This window comes from Hermetia illucens, chromosome 3 (assembly GCF_905115235.1).
Source record: "Hermetia illucens chromosome 3, iHerIll2.2.curated.20191125, whole genome shotgun sequence".
In the NCBI taxonomy this organism is placed as follows: domain Eukaryota; kingdom Metazoa; phylum Arthropoda; class Insecta; order Diptera; family Stratiomyidae; genus Hermetia; species Hermetia illucens.
The window spans coordinates 148838840-148844839 of record NC_051851.1 but is presented as its reverse complement, the minus strand read 5'-3'; positions in this window follow the sequence as shown (position 1 = coordinate 148844839).

The window sequence follows — 6000 nt, the reverse complement described above, 5'->3', positions numbered from 1 at the left end:
AAACTACTGGTGGAATGATGAACTGACCGGTCTTCGATCAGCCTGCCACCGAGCCAGAAGAGCGGCTCAGAGGGCGGTAGGTAGAGTCGATCAGGGGCAGAAAGAGTGCGCCTATAAGGCAGCCCGCAAAACCCTCAAACTCGCCATCCAACGAAGCAAGACAAAATGCTTTAAGGAGCTCTGTTCAGAAGCGGACATCAACCCGTGGGGGAGTGCTTATAGAATAGTGATGGGACGATTCAGAGGCCGCTCCTCTCCGCAGATCACGTGTCCCACCCTCTTGCTGAAAATCATCCAGGGGTTATTCCCCCAGCAAGAGGAGAGCACCGACACATTCCAACCACCTCTGAATGTGACGGCAATTCCTCCAGTCACCAGAGACGAGCTGCTGGAGATCTGCAGCAGAATAGGAGACAATAAAGCGCCGGGCCTGGACGGAGTGCCGAATAAGGCCCTTAAGCTTGCCGTGATATCCAGGCCGGACATGTTCGCTGAGCTGTTTGAAGCGTGCATGTCCGAAGGAATATTTCCGGCGGCTTGGAAGCGACAGAAGTTGGTACTTCTGCCTAAGCCTGGTAAACCTCCAGGTGAACCATCGTCATACCGACCCATATGTCTTTTGGACACAGTAGGGAAAATGTTAGAGCGGGTTATCTATAATAGATTGCTCCCGGTTGTTGAGGGCCAAGGCGGCCTTTCAGATCGGCAGTATGGGTTCCGAAAAGCCAGATCAACCATTGATGCCATCAAATTGGTTACTGGCTTGGCCGAAGATGCAATTCACGGAAAGGGTAGTACCAGCAAATATTGCGTGGTAGTAACCCTGGACGTGAAAAATGCATTCAATTCGGCCAATTGGAATCTAATACGCAAATCCCTAGCGAAGATTGGTATTCCCGCCTATCTCGCTGCTATCGTCGATAGTTACTTAACTGAAAGGAGGCTATGGTATGACACTGATGACGGACCGCAGGAGTACGTTGTTTCCGCCGGTGTCCCACAGGGCTCCGTATTGGGCCCACTACTGTGGAACATCATGTACAACGATGTACTTAATCTTCCCCTTCCGGAGGAAGCCACAGTGGTGGGTTACGCTGACGACATTGCACTGGTTGTCGTCGCAAAGCATCTTGAAGATGCTGAGTTATACTCAAGCGAGGCAATCAGTGCTGTCAAATGCTGGTTGGAGAGCTCTGGTTTGACGCTTGCGGAGGAAAAAACAGAAGCGGTCCTCATCACGAAGCGCCGGAAGAGAAATTACGCCTGTGTTAGAATCGGGAATCATATCATCACTTCCAAGCCGACCATCAAATACTTGGGGGTGGTGATAGACAGGAAGCTCAGCTATAAGCAACACTTACAGTATATTTGTGATAAATCATCCACTGCTAGTATGGCCCTGGCGAGGATGATGCCGAATGTGGGAGGGCCACGGCATACCTCTAGGTTGCTTATAGCCAGGGTGGTGACCTCGATCATGCTCTATGCGACCCCAGTTTGGAGGGAGGCGTTGTGGATGTCAGGGAATGCTACCAAACTGAGTTCAGTCTACAGGAGGACAGCCTTGAGGGTATGCTCTGCCTTCAGGACTGTCTCAGATGATGCAGCATTCGTCATCTCTGGAATGATGCCGATTGACATCTTGGCAGATGAGATGGCGAATATATACAATGCAAAGCCAACCTCTTCCTCATCGCGGACAAAGAACGCTGAGAGGGAGAGATCCATAAACAGATGGCAAGAGCGATGGGAACGCTCGGGAAAGGGCCGGTGGACGCACAGGCTCATTCCTGCCATCAAGGAGTGGTTGGAGAGACGACACGGTGAGATTAATTATAATCTCACCCAGTTTCTCACGGGACACGGAGGATATCTCCAATACCTTCACAGGTTTAAATTGGAGACCTCACCCGATTGTCCAAATTGCAATGGAGTCCCAGAGGACCCAGAGCATGTATTTTTCCACTGTCCGAGATTTGTGGAAGAAAGGAGGAATCTAGAGGAGACTCTAGGAGAGGTGCTGGTACCAGAAAATATGGTGCCGAAAATGCTAGCACATCAAAAGAATTGGGATGCGGTCAACTCCATGATCGCATCTATTCAAGATAAATTGCGAAAGGCAGAGGAAAGGAGAAAAGCGCGGTCACGTGCGCCGCGTATTGAAGAAATGGGATTAAGCTAGAGTGAGCTGACTCCGCCCCGTGATGTAATACCTTATGGTGGTTCCGCGGGGCAGGGAGGGAGTCGGGGGTGGTTTTAGTGGGTAAAAATCCCACACGCTGGTGTGTCCAGACCAGTGTCTTTTGAAGATTTCCACCTCCTCAAAAAAAAAAAAAAAAAAAAAAAAAAAGTGTACTCTCTGAGGCATGTATCAATGTGCCGCCCTTTGACTACAGTTAATTACCTCCGATAGCAAACTGTCTAATAAGCACGGTTTTGGACTCCATGTGTGTATGTTTGTAGTGGGGGAGAAGCATAGCCTTTGAACATTCAGATCGGAGCCTCTTCATAGTACTCTTAAAGTGTGCTATTAAAAGTTTCGTCATTAATCTTGTAGCGCCAAAGGAGTCCTTAGTCGCCGAGGGCCAAGAAGTTCATTGAATTTTGCCCAATCTGTTTTCCTCTTTCCACCTTTGTATTACAAATTGTTCGCTCACAATAGTCAGACTGATTTCTAATTGTCGGTTATCTGACAGTGAAACTTCGTCTGGCACCCGCTTGTGTATAATTAACCCCAACAACTTTGAAGTGCAGATTGTTAAGTCAATTGCTTTACTTCTTCTCGATCCCACGAACGTAGGGGCGCACTTTATGTTTGCAGTCATGGGACCAACTGAAGTGATGAAGTCAAATAGCTTCTCTCCTCTGGGACTGCATTTGTTACTACATCGCAACCTATTAAGAGTTCGAAACCACTCGATCCTACATCATCATTTCCCTTAGTACATTGGTGGACGATACCAAGAATCAAAGGGTAAATAACTAGAGGCAACCATTAATTTGGTATTGCTAGATGATCCTATCTAGGTCCTGGGACCTGAACTGTCTGAACATGGTTGCTTCTAATCGTCTTGACATCATGGCATAGGCTCTCGAAGGAAGGATCCTTCATCGTAAAAGACTCCACTCCACTTAACTGAACCAATGCCACCAGTTATATTAAATCGAACCACTGCGCTTGTAGCAAAAAATGTAGGGGTAGTCCTGCAGCTTTATCAGCCTTGCTTCCAGCAGATAAGGGGAGGCTTTGGCGTGTGTCCGAATAGCTGAGTGGTTAGAGCACAAGGTTGTCGTACGGAAGGTCGCGGTTTAAATCTCATTGGTGACAGTGGAATTTGTATCGTGATTTGACGTCGGATACCAGTCGACTCAGCTGTGAATGAGTACCTGAGTCGAATCAGGGTAATAATCTCGGGCAAGCGCAATGCTGACCACATTGCCTCCTACAGTGTACTGTAGTCTAACGTTACGGTCTTGAATGAAGTGATCTAACACACTTCAAGGCCCTGATCCAATATGGATTGTTGCGCCAACGATTATTATTATTATTATATTTGGCATGACGCAAGTTAATTTGACCAACCTTTATGCTGTAAGAAGTGTTGGCTATGGTCGGCGTGCGATCGGATTTCTCTCGCACCGTATCGCCAGAGTCTCGATCCCCTCGTGTTTGATTTCTCTGAAAATAGCTACATTCAGAGGTGCAGCAGTTCTCAAGTCCGCATCCATAAATGTTCTCATCTAATCCTGAAGGGTATTTGTCCGTTTTCCACTTAACACTTTCATTGCTTTGCAGTGTCCAGTGTGCGTAGACTCGATCACACACATCAAATCAGTTCCGTTCACGAAGTTACTGATAAGTAGGATTTACTTTGTAGTCCCTTCCCAATTGCAAGCTCCCATATGGGGATACCGTCACTACGCACTACCCTCCGCGCGTAGCTATATTGTGGGAAAGTGCACCGAAGATGCCGCAATTTGCTCTATTTTGTGCGAGTCGAAGACCATCACTGTTCTTCGCTTTCAAAATCAGGATGGTGCTTTACAGTCTCCTTATATGATTAAATTTCAATCTATTGAGGAACAGTGGAGCACCATATGGTGACAGTCCCTGAGTATCTTTACACTTTTTGGTCCAGTTCGAATACCAACCTGAAATATTCCACGTTTTAGATTCATCCTTCCTGGCATTCATGAACTTTCCTGCCTAATGTCCGAAGTCCATGTGTGGGTTCTGTTCGCTCAACAGGCGGATGATGGCCCCCGTCTTCTTCGCGGGCCAGGTATCCAACATTGGACATGTTCTGGTCTGCGCAGCTCAGTATTCACAATAGGAAACTTGGGACGACCGCCAGAACTGGGATTATTTGCTGGAGCCACTTTAAGACGACCTCACCAGTGCACACGGCTGAGTCCATCGCGCAAACCTTGATTGTTAAATCTTGGCTTCGTTCCAGGGTCCAGCTCCGTTGAGAACTGTCGCATTGATTTGATCAACCCACGGCACACCGATTCTAATTCCCACGGGACACACGGATGTAGGCCCTTGTGCGGAGCACCCTAAATTGAGTGGAGTGGTTAGCCGAATTTCAAATTTGAAAATATGCAGTTCCAGTTCCAGACTCCGACTATGCTTCGTTCACTAGTAAAGCTTCCTGGATCAGTATGTTCGGACCGTTACCATTGCATCTTTACTATACTTTGCTGAAGTTTCATCTAGAGAACCTTCCCGATATTCGGGGTTGGCTTATGGGGGATTGAGACTGGTGGCAGGCTGATGACAAGCTGATCGTGTAATGCCGCTTCCATACTTCACTTCATATTATTATTATTATTATTCTGTTAAGGTAAAGTCGCACCGCGTCCTTGAAGAACAATTGTGCCCCTTTTACTGGTTATAGTGTACCTGTTGATCATAGTATCTCAAGCAGGCCTGTAACCGTTAGGAACTTTAGTATGTTCCCCACTTCTAGATGTTTCAGCTTTGCATCTGGTATTAAGTGTTCTCCCAGATGTCTCGACCTACTTTCCACAAGTGCCGGACACTGTCCCAGGACGTGCATAGAGGTTTCGTCCTCCTCTTCATAGAACCTGCAGGCAATGTCCGTAGATATCCCTAGCTTCCCTAGGTGGTAGTTTAACCGACAATGACCAGTGAAAATTCCCACTATGATTCGAAGGTTCTTTTTGGTGAGGTTTAAGCAATCCTTTGTGCGCATGGGTTCGTATCCCCCAATAAGCACCCTGGACTGCTCCATCCCTGGTAGTCCCGCCCAATATAGTTCCCTCAACCGTTTCTTTTCGTTTCTTACATTCATAGCCATGAAACCGTTTCCGATTCCACAGAAGGGTTCTGGCCGTGTAAAGGCATCCCTGCTCCCTTCTTGGCTAGTTCATCCGCTGCCTCGTTGCCTTCCAACCCAGCATGGCCTGGAACCCAAAGTATCCAGACCTTGTTGGACGAGCCGAGTGTATTCAGTCTCTGAAGGCATTCCCATGCCAGTTTAGAGTTCACCTGGTTGGACCTAAGTGTCTTGATCGCTGCTTGGCTATCGGTGTAGACCGCAAATCTGCCCCCGGTACACCCAGGGCTCCTGAGCCAGCACTATTCCAATGTTCTCCTTGGAATTTGCCCTTGCAGTCAGTGCAGATGCAGCTCTCGCATGGTGGAGGTTTATCTGGGCTATCTTAATGTTGGCCATTGGCTCGGTTATTGTTTGGAGCTCTTCTCCACTGTCGGAGTGTCACCCTCATCCTCCGATATGGTGCTTTCCTGCGCGTCGCTGTGCACCCTAAGCCCTAGGAGTCCTAGGTCTAAGTCGTCCAGCTTCTGCTCTTCACTGGGCAGCAAGTCTATTTCCCTGGCTGATCCAGTTCTTTCTGCCTCTATGGCTTCCGAGACTTCTTCAGGGACCTCGGTACGTTTTTCACCCGATGCCTTCTCCGAGGTGTCTTTCCTCGGCTTTCCCCTGTGCACATGCATGGGTATGTTGCCAAATC